This window comes from Paroedura picta, chromosome 5, assembly GCF_049243985.1.
Source record: "Paroedura picta isolate Pp20150507F chromosome 5, Ppicta_v3.0, whole genome shotgun sequence".
Classification (NCBI taxonomy): domain Eukaryota; kingdom Metazoa; phylum Chordata; class Lepidosauria; order Squamata; family Gekkonidae; genus Paroedura; species Paroedura picta.
In genome coordinates, this window is record NC_135373.1 from 94970868 (window position 1) to 94983252 (window position 12385).

Sequence of the window (12385 nt, forward strand, 5' to 3'; positions counted from 1 at the left end):
ACCCCGTGGCCAGGGCGGAAGCCAGACTGATATGGATCGAGTGCCGAAGTTTCATCCAAGAAAGCTAGGAGCTGGTCCGCCGCAGCCCTTTCCACCACCTTGCCCAGGAACGCTAGGTGTGACACCGGGCGGTAGTTGGCAGGGTCCTGCGGGTCCAGCGTTGATTTTTTCAGGAGAGGGCGAACCACTGCCTCCTTCAGCCGCTCGGGGAATTCCCCGGAACTCAGGGAAAGGTTGATAATATTCCTGAGTTGGCCTCCTATCCCCTCTCCGCTCCCCTTGAGAAGCCAAGAGGGACAGGGATCAAGGGGGCAGGTGGTCGCCCTGACCGACCCCAGCAACTTGTCCACTTCGGAAGAAGAGAGCCGTCTGAAGCCATCAAACCTCGCTGCCAAAGACGGCCAACAGGTCTCCAGTTCATTTACTGTATTAATTGTGACAGGAAGGTCATGGCGAAGCGACAAGACTTTATCCGCAAAAAAGCTCGCTAATGCCTCACAGCCAAGTGCCAATTGACTAATATTTTGGCGCCCCTGAAGGGCGGTAAGGGATCTAACTACCCTAAATAATTGGGCCGGGCGAGAGCTTGCGGACGCGATTTCCGTGGCGAAGAACTCTCGCTTCGCCACTTTCACCGCCATCTCATACGCCCTCATAAGCGTGCGATAAGATGTTCTTGCAGCTTCGTCGCGAGTCTTCCGCCACACTCGCTCTAGTCGTCTCACCTCCCTCTTCTTTTCCCGGAGCACCCCCGTGTACCAGGGGGCCCGTTTGAGTCGAGGGCAGAGAGGACGCTTAGGGGCAATCTCATCTATAGCGGCTGTCAGACGGGACTGCCAGTCCTCTACTAACGCCGCCAGTGAGTTGCCAGGAGGCATCGGGCCCCGCAGAGCATTCCGGAAACCAATTGGATCCATGAGTCTCCGCGGGCGGGCAAAAGTGCGCCCGCCGCCCAACTGGGGAGGGGGTGGCATCCCAAGCCGGGCCCGCAGGGCATAGTGGTCTGACCATGGCACGGCCAAAGCTGGCTCCAGAACCACCTCTATCCCGGCACCGAAAATCAAGTCAAGCGTGTGGCCGGCGTGATGAGTGGGACCGGCAACAAATTGCGAGAGCCCTAGTGTCGCCATGGATGACACCAGGTCCCCACCAAGTCCTGAAGTGGGCGAGTCCGCATGGACATTGAAGTCACCCAGGATTAAGAGCCTAGGGAACTGCAACGCCCAGGCGGCCGCCGCCTCCAGCAGGCAGGGCAGGGCATCTGGTGGCGCGTTGGGCGGACGGTATACCAGCCAGATGGCCGCGCTCTCGACCGAGCCCCACCCAATACCGACACACTCCACTCCACTGATTTCCGGCACCGGGAGAGCCCTGCAGGCAAGAGTCTTCTGGGCCAGGATTGCCACCCCCCCTCCCCTCTTATGGGTCCGAGATTGGTGTAGGACCGAGAATCCTGGGGGGGCCAGTTCTTTCAAGGCCACCGACTCCCCCTCCCTCACCCAGGTCTCGGTCACGCAAGCAAGGTCCGCCCCCGACTCTGCAAAGAAGTGCTGCAGAGTGGAGGTCTTGTTCTTAATCGACCTTGCATTGCACAGGACCAAGATCGGACCCTCCCTAGCCTCCACCCTCACAGCCCTGGGGATGGGACGGAGGTTAGAAGGGGATCGAGCACACCCAGGGCGCCGGCCGTGTCTCCACCGCCAGGTCCTATGCGGGACACCAGTGCTCCCACCCCTTCTCTTGTCCAACCTCCTCCCCCAGCCATAGCGCCCCTGGCCCATGATCGTTTGGATCCCGGCCCCAGCATCTGCCATCTCTCCCAGGCGACCCTCCCTCTCCATGTGCCCCCCTCGAGAGAGGACGTCAATCCTAACTCCTATGCTAAGTCCCGCCTCCTCCCCAGCTGCACTAACCCTCCCTAACCCTCCCGACCCCACTAACTCTGTCACCACCCTCCCCCCCCTCCCCCACCCTAATCTAACAGCTGGAGAGGTGGGCAGCACTGTAGGGGTGAGATCCCGCCTATCTCAGGGGTTCTCTCTGCCCCCCATATATATATGGAAGAAAGGCACAGAAGATATATGGAAGGAAGTCATGTTTGTTGCGACAACCTCAGAGCCACAATGGATGATATGTAGAAGGAAAACACACACACAGACACACACACACAAAAAAAACACGGAGGAAGGTTTGCTGAAAACTCCTGGTGTGTAAACTGCCACTAAAAGTCTATCTCTGCAGTCAAAGCTATGAGAAAACAGTTGCTGTCTGGATCCTGTTCAAGGTTATGGTTTTAACCTTTAAGGCCCTTCGTAGTCTGGGACCCACATACCTGAGGGACCGTTTATCGCCCTATGCCCCCAGCAGAGCCTTACGCTGTGTGGATGATAACTTACTGGTTGTTCCCGGCCCCAGAGAAGCATGCCTTGCCTCAACCAGGGCTATGGCCTTTTTGGTCCTGGCCCTGACCTGGTGAAATGAGTTCATGGGTGAGCTGTAAGGCCCTGTGGGAGCTTTTGGCATTCCATAGGGCCTGCAAAATGGAGCTCTTCCACCAGGTTTATAGTTGAGGCCAGGGTCGCAAGGAAGATTGGTGCCCCTACCCCTGGTCAGCCAGCAGTTAGCTTTGTGATCTTGACCCCTCTTTCTGTGTCTCCAGAGGTAAAGGTTGGGTGGAAGGCTGGGGAGGTTTGGAGCTATTAGTGCCATGTTACTCAGTTTTTACTGTGGGGTTTTATTGGGGTTTTTATCGGATGTTTGTAAACCTCCACGATCCGGTCTCGAGAATGGTGGGAAACAAACAAACAAACAAATAAATACATACATACATAGATACATACATTCGTAAAATAATAAACAATCCTTGTTATGGAAGCAGCCTAATTGTCACCAATTAGCCACCTGTCTAATAAAAAACCCAGCAAAACCAGATTTCTTTATTTATATACTAATAAATAATACTTTTATTTATATCTGCCCTTCCAGTGCTCAGGGTGGGTTACATCCACAAACATATACAAGACTAAAACATTAAAACATTCTAATATCTGCCTGCCATGCCCTCAACTAAGTCCCAAATGGGGGAGGATTGGCAGGAGCAGATCTTCCATCTCTTCTCCATCCTCCCCTAGCAGTGAGGCCAGCTACTATGATGGACAGTATTTTGGGGCTTGACCATAAGCCCGGCAAGAATAACTTCATCTTGCAAGCTTTGAGGAACTGATTTGTTTATTTACATTTTATACCACCCTCCCTTGTGGCTATCCAGACACATTTAAGGCCTATGGGGTCCTGATCTCTCCTGGGAGCTCATTCCATCAGGCTGGGGCTAGAGCCAAAAATGCCCTGGCCCTGGTTGAGGCCAACTTCATTTCTTTCAGGCCAGGGACTTCGAGAAGATGTTGGAGGGCTATAAGGGTAAAGGTGTTCATGCAGATATGCTGGTCCCAGACCGTTAAGGGCTTTAAAGATTAGAACTAGTACCTTAAACCTGATTCAATCACCAATCTCAAGCTGATGCAGCTGCATGAGCACTGGTGTTATATGTGCTCCATAATGATACTCTGTCAGGACTCGTGCAGCCACATTTTGGAACAGTTGGAGTTTTTGGAGCAGTCTCAAGGGCAGCCCTCTGTAGAGTGAGTTGCAGAAGTCATCTAGAGGTGAACATTGCATGGATCATACAGGCTCGGTCTGGCTGTCAGAGGTACAGTGCTGTCCCGCTGACTGTAGGTACCAATGTTAATTATACCCCATCAAATGTTGGAAGCTGTATCATCCACCCCTCTACATGCTGGCCCAGCCTGAGGATTCTTTGCTGGGTTCAACTTCAGCCAACTCTGCTCAAGCCAATCTGCCACAGCCTCCAGACACCTGGCCAGATTGTCTGGGGGTGTTGATGGATGATCATCCATTAACAGAAATAGCTGGGTGTCATCCACATACAGGTGACAATCCAACCTGAAACTCCAGATCAGCTGGGCAAGGGGGTACATATAGATATTGAATAGAATTGGGGAAAGGATTAGTTTCTGTGGGACCCCACAATTTAGGGCCTTACCTTGGGATATGCCCTTCCCTACTACCATCCTCTGTCCTCGACTTTGGAGAAAGGACTCCAGCCATTTCAATGCTGTGTCTCTAACTCCTAACTTGGTTAGGCAGTGGGTCAATAGTCAGTGATCGACCATGTCAAACACTGCTGTTATATCTAGAAGAAGTAGCGGTGCTGACCTCCAGCTTTCTATGGAGATCATCCGTTAGGGCAACCAGAGCTGTCTGAGTGCTGAAGTTTCTGAGTGCTGAAGTTTCTTCCAAGAATCCCTGGAGCTATCTTGCCACCACCTGCTCAGTCACCTTACCCAAAAATGCTAAATGTGAAACTAAATGTGAAAAATGTGATTCAGCTCTTGTTTTTTTCAGCAAAGGCTGCACCACTGCCTCTTTCAACCTATCTGGGAAAGTCCCTGAAATCAGGGACAAGTTGATAATATCCTGGAGAGATATAAATATATTTATATTTTTGTGGAAAAACAAACTTTTGTTTGGCATTCTCTCTTTTCCTTCTGACCTTTCCACTCTCTTCCCAATCTCTCCCAGGGTCACAATCCATGGGTGAGATTCATTGATCTAAGATGAGCCAATCCAGAGAGCTGCACAAGACTTTCCTTGGCCACCTAGGCACATCCCACAGCTTACTCTGGTTTCCCTCTTCACCTTTGGAGTATCTAACTTGGTTTTTCCCCAATATATCAAATAGTTTGCTTGATAAAAGACAACAGTATTCTGAGGCAACAGGCTTCAATACTTTAAAGTCAGATAATTGAAGTTTGTTCTAGCAAATAATTGTGGTCTGATATAACAAGTATTTAAGTTTCAGTCCCACACATGTGTCAATTAGTCTTTGGACTGGGTTTCAAAAAGAGAAATCTGAATATAGAATTTAAGATTGGAGCCAGATTAAGTTTTCCAATGGCAGAATGGAACTTTCCTGCCTCCTTCTCCCACTGCAGCCCACTGTTCTCCAACCAGTGCTGCTCCTAGAGATACTGGTCCCTGAAAAATGACAGTAGGGAAATCTGCAGCAGAAATGGGGAATCAATGGGAATAGGAGTTCAGTCTTTTTCCAAACCTTTGGTTAGTTTTAAGGTAACTAGTGCTATTACTTTCAGCTATAAAATGCTAACAGTCCAGAAAAATAAGGCCATATTTTACCTATGCAAACTCATCAGAAAGGAGTAGAGCCAGGTTGTACTGTCAGTGGAAAGAGAAACAACTTGTCATACCAACAGATGTTCATTTGGGATACATCTTTAATTCATAACCTATGAGATTTAAAAGATGCGCCATTAGTCAACTAATCTGTACAGCTGAAGTGTTCTTGGCACAGACCACTTATCCTTCTATAGAGCTCAGCTGACAAAATTCTAGAGCTGGACAATCACTAGAGATGTCAATTACTTTCATATGTCACAATTTTATTTTGGTGCTTCCATCAGCAAGCTGCATCATATTCTCTGCAGCAGCAGCAGTTCTCAAAATGTAAGTTAAGAATGAAAAGTAGGTTGCAATTCCCTTAGGAATGAGTCACAAGGACAGAAAGAAAGAGGAGAAAGCTGGTAGAACTAGAAGAGGAGTCCGGTGGCTGAGTGGCACATTTAGGCTTGCTACTACCTAATGTGCAAAATAGCCACAAACTAAAGCCTGTTGGTCAATTAATGTTATATATTTATAAACACTAAACATGTAAAATCAACTATAAACTTGTTCAGTGTCCTGATGTGAAATTCCTGCATTTTATGTTGGGAAGGGGGGAAATAATAGAGTTGTGTTGTAAGGAGGTATCAAGCATTATTGTAAGTTAAGAAGTGGCTCATATTTAAAAAAAAACAGAATCACTTTTGTATGGGTTTTCCTTCTTCATATCTTTGTGATATGAAAGGATGGACAACATACCTTTCTTAGAGTTTTGTGTAATGGAATTGTGATTCTCCTTATGCATACTTCTTCTTACCAAAGAAAGTATTAAATTACATGCTCAGTTATGCTCCTAAGGTAGGTATTCTTTAGATAGCATAAGTGACCTGCTATTCTTGTTGCTTCCAAGGATATATGACATCAATTCCCTCAGATTCCTGTAAATAGTCAACACAAACCAGAGAAAGTAATGCATGCTTAAGTTTCTGTATACTATGCCCAATGTATAGAATGGTACACGCTATTAAACTATTAAGGTTTAAATGAAAAATTAACTAACAAAGTATTGTTCCTAAACAAGTAAGACTGAATTCAATGTGATTTTTATGTGGGAGCAAGTAGTAGCATGCATGAAAACTAAGCTGGTACAATTCCTGCAGAGGACAATTTTAGCCAGTGATTGTTTTAATTGGTTTTCCTATTGGTACTGTCAGATTTTATCAATTAATTGGTATCACTGATAAATTTAACCTGTAATCACAATTGAAAACTTGGTCCCAATTAATTTATCATGCTCACAATATTCAAAGATTTTGGGACTTAATACAGCTGATAGCATCAGCAAATTTACTGACATTCTACACATATAAAAAATAAAGAATAAAATGGTCATTTGTTTAAAACAAGTTAATGGCTTATTCTTATGCAAATTTCCTAGCATCCTAAGATATGTGAGTCACACTTATGCATGCATAACTGTTTCCAAGATGATGGTTGCCATATAGCTTGCAGCTACTCATCAAATAAAATGATGACTTCCATGATATGTGACATACCCCTTCTGTTGGATTTCTTGATAAAGCTAAGAACAGGCTGGAGTTCAGACATATTCAGGGGAAGAGTGGAGAGATTAAAATCCAAAACCTTACAAAATCCTTTATTTGTCTTAATTAGTTTTACTTGTACCCATTATCCTTGCTAGCTGATCCCAAAAAACTGACATCATGGGATTCATTATTTTGAAAAAAGCTATTCTGCTTGCTGCTAAAATTAATCCACAGATGATTCACAGTAAGATTTTAAAAACTAGATGGATCCTTTCTGATGCATACATAGAATGATGAACAAAATCTAGGAATGTGTAAAATACCTTATTATTCTTTCACGTACCTTGGCAGCATTCTGAATATCATTTCTGTAAAGCTCTGTCTATTAAATGGCCATTCCAGTTCCAACTCCAAAACACTTACATGTGACTATATAATATATACTTAGAAAAATAATTTTCTGTTTAAAGTTCTTATGGTTTATGCATCCTTCTTATTCAGCCCCATATTTTCACAAAGGATACCCAGAACATACCTTTTTGCATTCTAAACTTGATATTAGAGATTAATTACATGACAAACCAGGCTCCTGTGAAGTTTATCTTTCTGCATATGCAATTTCTGTTACACTCACACTATCCTTTATTCTAAATGGTTTTTACTATTTTCAAAGCAGCAAAAATCAACGTGAATCTAACTTATACGTTTAAATTTGTTGTATACTAGGGTCTCTATATACATAGCATTTATGGATTTCTAGGTAGGGTTGCACAAGCCTGGAAAAAATATTCTATGCCTTTTATTATGTGGAAATGGGCAGCTAAAGCTTTTCATGACATGCAGGTATATATCATCTGGAAATAACATCAACCCTGACCCAGATAGCCCAGTGAAGCCTAATCTCATCAGATCTTGGAAGGAAACCAGTGATGCTCCTGGTTAACATTTGGATGAGTACCATCAAGAAAGATCAAAGTCGTGATGCAGAGGCAGGCAATAGCTCTTGCCTTGAAAACCAAGAAGGGGTTATCATGTTATCTATGACTTGATGGGGGGGGGAATCCCACGAAGCTTCTATTCTGCAGGAAGTAGGCAGCCCTTTTCGAGTGGATGCTATACTGTTCAATGTTTTTTATATTTTAAAAATCTACTAGTAGGTAAAATGAGCAGAGTTTCATAAACTGAGGACTCACACTTTCAACCTCATCTCACTAGTAGTATGATAATAAACCCTTGTGATTTTATTGCTATTATTATTTATTTATTTTATTCATGTGTATCCCACCTTTCCCATCAGTGGGGACTCAAAATGGCTTACATTGTTCTCCTCTGTTCCATTTTATTCTCACAACACTACTATGAGGTAGATTAGGTTGATGGGCTCAAGATCACCCTGCGAGGTTCTGTGGCATGATTCATATTTGGGTCTCCCAAATAGTAGTCTGACACTCTTAATCACATTGGCTCTCAAATGTATGTTAACTATGTTATGAATATACTCGTAGTGTAGTTAGCTACTTTCCCCTCAATTAATAATTATTATTTGGTGATAGGCTTGAGAAGTGGGCTAAACTGAATAAAATAAAATTCAATAAGGACAAACGTAAACTACTGCATTTAGGTAGGAAAAACCATATACACCTATATAGGATGGGGGAGACTTCTCTTGGCAGTAGCATGTTTGATCTAGGAGTCTTAGTAGACCATACATTGAACATGAGTCAGCAGTGTGACTCGGTGGCTAAAAAGGCAAATGGAATTTTGGGCTATATCATGTCCAAATCATGGGAGATGATGGTACCACTTTACTCTGCTTTGGTTCGGCCTCAGTTAGAATATTGTGTTCAATTTGGGGCACCACAGTTGAAGAACGATGTCCAGAGGAGGGCAACAAAGATTGTGAGGGGTTTGGAGATGTATGAGGAAAGGTTGGGGGAGCTTGGTCTGTTTAGCCTGGAGAGGAGACAACTGAGAGGGGATCTTCAAGTATTTAAAAGGCTGCCATGTAGAGGACGGAACAGAGTTGTTTTCTCTAGCCCCCAATGGGCCAACCAGAATGAATGTGATGAAATTAATTCAAAAGAAATTCCATCTAAACATCCGGAAGAAGTTCCTGACAGAGTGGTTTCTCAGTGGAACCGGCTTCCACGGGAGGTGGTGGGTTCTCCATCTTTGGAAATTTTTAAACAGCCATCTCATAGTGGGGCTGATTCTGTGAAGGTTCAGGAGGGTGGCATATTACAATGGATGAATGATAGGGTTGTAAGTGTCCTGCATAGTGCAAGGGGTTGGAATAGATGACCCAGGAGGTACCTTCCAACTCTATTATTCTATGATTCTATGATTCTATATGTTAATGACATTGGATGATAAAGAACTTTAGTTTGACTATAGGGGAGAACATTTCTGCTTGTAATCAAGCATCTCTTTTAACAATAGATATTTCTTCAGCTTGACTAAAGATACAGAAAATTTAAACTGAATTCCATCCTCAAGTCATTTTTTTAAAATCAAAGTCCAGTAATATTAGTTATGAAACTATAAGGTGCTGGTGCTTCATGGTGAGCAAATTAGAACCAGTATATCATTTTTAGTTCAGTAACTTACTGGAATATGGCTACCGCCCCCAGCTTTAAAGTAGTACATGACAACATCCAATTGTACTTTTAGTCTATAAATAAGAAAGGGGAGGGAGTTGAGAAAGAAGGATTCAAGACAGATTTGTCAGAGAAAATTGACAATAGTTATTCAGTTTTTCAAGTACATTTAGGATATAGAATTTGGTTGCAAGGTACATTATTTTGTTTTTTAGAAATCCCTGGTAGTTTTTAAAGTAAGTTTTGTACAGCTGCTTGCCACGACTATCTTTCCTTAACAACTGTGATCCAGAATGATGTCTGACTATGGACAAGTTCTTTGAGTAAGAACTTGTATACTTTGAGCAAACTAGAAATAGTGGTTAAACAGGACATCTCCAAATATTCCTTATTTTCTTGTAAGGTGTCATAAGTTCAGAATTTGGAAATAGATACTGTATCACTAAGGCTTAAAAAGAACTTTGAAGTTAAACAGATTTTTTCACAGGAAACAATTTTTTTCACAGGAATCAGCAGACTCCATGGTGATGTCTAAACATAAAGCATTTGTTTCAAGTATGTCATATAAGTGTTCTAAAAACATTATTTAAGTGGATTAAAAACTTTATATTAAAATATACAATTTCCTTCCACAGAATATCAGTGAAAAGCAACCATAGCTATGGAAGATTCACTAGTTAAAATGTTTAATGATGCAATCTGGTAACTATTACTTGACATCTATTATATTAATTTACACCAAAGGTTTAAATTTACCCTGTGGTCAAAAGAAAGAGTTTGGCAATGTCTGAGTTAGCTAATTAGCATTGAGACACTCTTTTGAAAGGAAATAATGCCATTTGTATAACAGAATACATAATAATCAAAATAAAAGCCAAGCAGCTTTTATAAAATTAAGTTCAAATAGTATTATCCAGAACTTTGCTTCCATTTAACTTAAATGATAATATTAAGCAATTTAAATTCTACATGCATATATGCCCCAACGATTACACAAGCTTCAAGCAAAGGCCACAGAGGGAACAATATCAGTAGATGAATTAAATACTTTCTTTAACATCAACAAATTTAAGAATGAAACACTTAAGGGAATATTCAGGTTGAGATTATAATATGAACCTTGCTGACACATAACACAATAGCAACAGCTATATGACACTAATTCTTTACACTTCTTAGAAGCACACCAGACCCACCTAGTGGAACTTTTCTTCACTGCACTGATTTTATGTCATTTTGTAAACACCAATTACAAATCAAAGGAGGGTAATAGTACAACTTGACCATACCATATGGCAGTGATAAAGCTAATCTTTTCTCTCATCTGAACTCCAGTATATATAAATATTCCTAATGGATTAGTTCATAAGATTATGCCTAAAAAGACAGCCTGGATGACCAAGATATATCATGTTAGAAATACCTGTAGGACAAGAAATAACATAATGGCTGTAAACACATGTGGAATAAGTAAATGTGAGGAAAAGTCAAAGTCCTTGTTTCTCTCACTCATGTTAGCTATACAAATATTGGCACTACTAGCCAATGTGATGTGATGAGTTAAAATTAATCTACTGAAGATTCACAGTCAGAAACAGATACATCCTTTTTGACACATACACATAATACACACAGCAATGAGCAAAGTCTAGAAGTCTCTGAAATACTTTATTATTTTGTTTATCTTGCCAGCTTTTTAATAACTGACAAGTATCAATGAAAAATATTCTTTTGCTAATTTTCTAAGCATGTCATCACTGACCACAAGGAATTCCTCTCAGATTTGTGAGAAAGTTCTTATGTCATTTTCTGCTCATAAAACATAAACCCAAGGATGACCAGATACAGTTATCATATGCCTACAGTTATCATATCCCCAATTACAATTATATAACAATCCTTAATTAGTAGGAATATGCACTTGTATAGTAATCAAAGCCTGAACCAAAAATATCTGCTTAATCAATATAATTAATCTAAACTGCAAAATAAATTATTTATTTGTTAGCATTTTATGCTTCTGTTTCTAGCACCCTTGGCCCACAGCAACTTACAACATGAATTGAAACAGTAAAATCAACAACTATAAAAATCCCCTTCCACCCACCACAACCCTCCCTCCTCTAAAACCTTCCCTCCCTTACCAAGCCACCAGAATTCTGCCATATGTGCCCAGAAGATATAAACCATATACAGAAAGAAGCACCAAAGGCACCAGAGAGGGGCCAGATCTTCCTCAATCTGGCCTCAACTGAATGCCTGGTGGAAGAGTTCTGTCTTACAGGCTATGCAGAACTGAAGAAGCTCTGACTGGGCCCACAGATCTTCCAGTAGTTCATTCCACCAGGCAAGGGCCAGGACCAAAAAGGCCCTAGCCTTGGTTGAGGCCAGGCAAACCTCACAAAGGCCAGGGATCACCAGCCTATTTGTACCTGTGCAAAGTCCTGCGGGGGGCATAGAGAATAAAATGGTCCCTCATATACATTGGTCCCAGACCACAGATGGCCTTGAAGGTTAAACTTGATCCAGAAGGTTAAACTTGACAACCAATACAGCTGCCTCAGCACCAGCTAGATATGGGCTCTCCATGGTATTCCAATGAGAAGCCTAGAAGCTGCATTTTGCACTAGCTGAAGTTTCTGAGGCAAGGATAAGGGAATGCCTGTGTAGAGCAAATTAAAGAAATCTAGTCTGGAGATTACCATTGCATGGATCTCTGTGACAAGGTGTTCTTAGGATAGATAGGGCACTAGTAGCCATGTTTGGTGAATGTGGAAAAATCTCAATTGGGCTACCTTGGTGACCTGGGCCTCCATTGAAAGGTCTCCAGAATCACCCCAAAATTCCTGGTGGAATGCAACATCTTCAGTTGCACCTCATCCAGGGTGGGTAAATAAGCTTCCAGATCCGTCCCTGTCCTACCAAACCACAGGACCTCTGTCTTGGAGAGGTTGAGCCAGACCATCATTGCTTCCAAACAACTGTCAAAACTTTCTGGAGGGGGGGGGGGCGGCAGAGTGGCTGCCCATCAAGAGGAAGAGCTGG

General features: G+C 42.7%; 1 protein-coding gene across 12 annotated transcripts in view; it reads right to left on the reverse strand.

Moving 5' to 3' along the window:
- Positions 1 to 12385, reverse strand: part of ANKS1B (ankyrin repeat and sterile alpha motif domain containing 1B) — a 421823-nt gene that overhangs the window by 152619 nt on the left and 256819 nt on the right. The window lies entirely within an intron of this gene.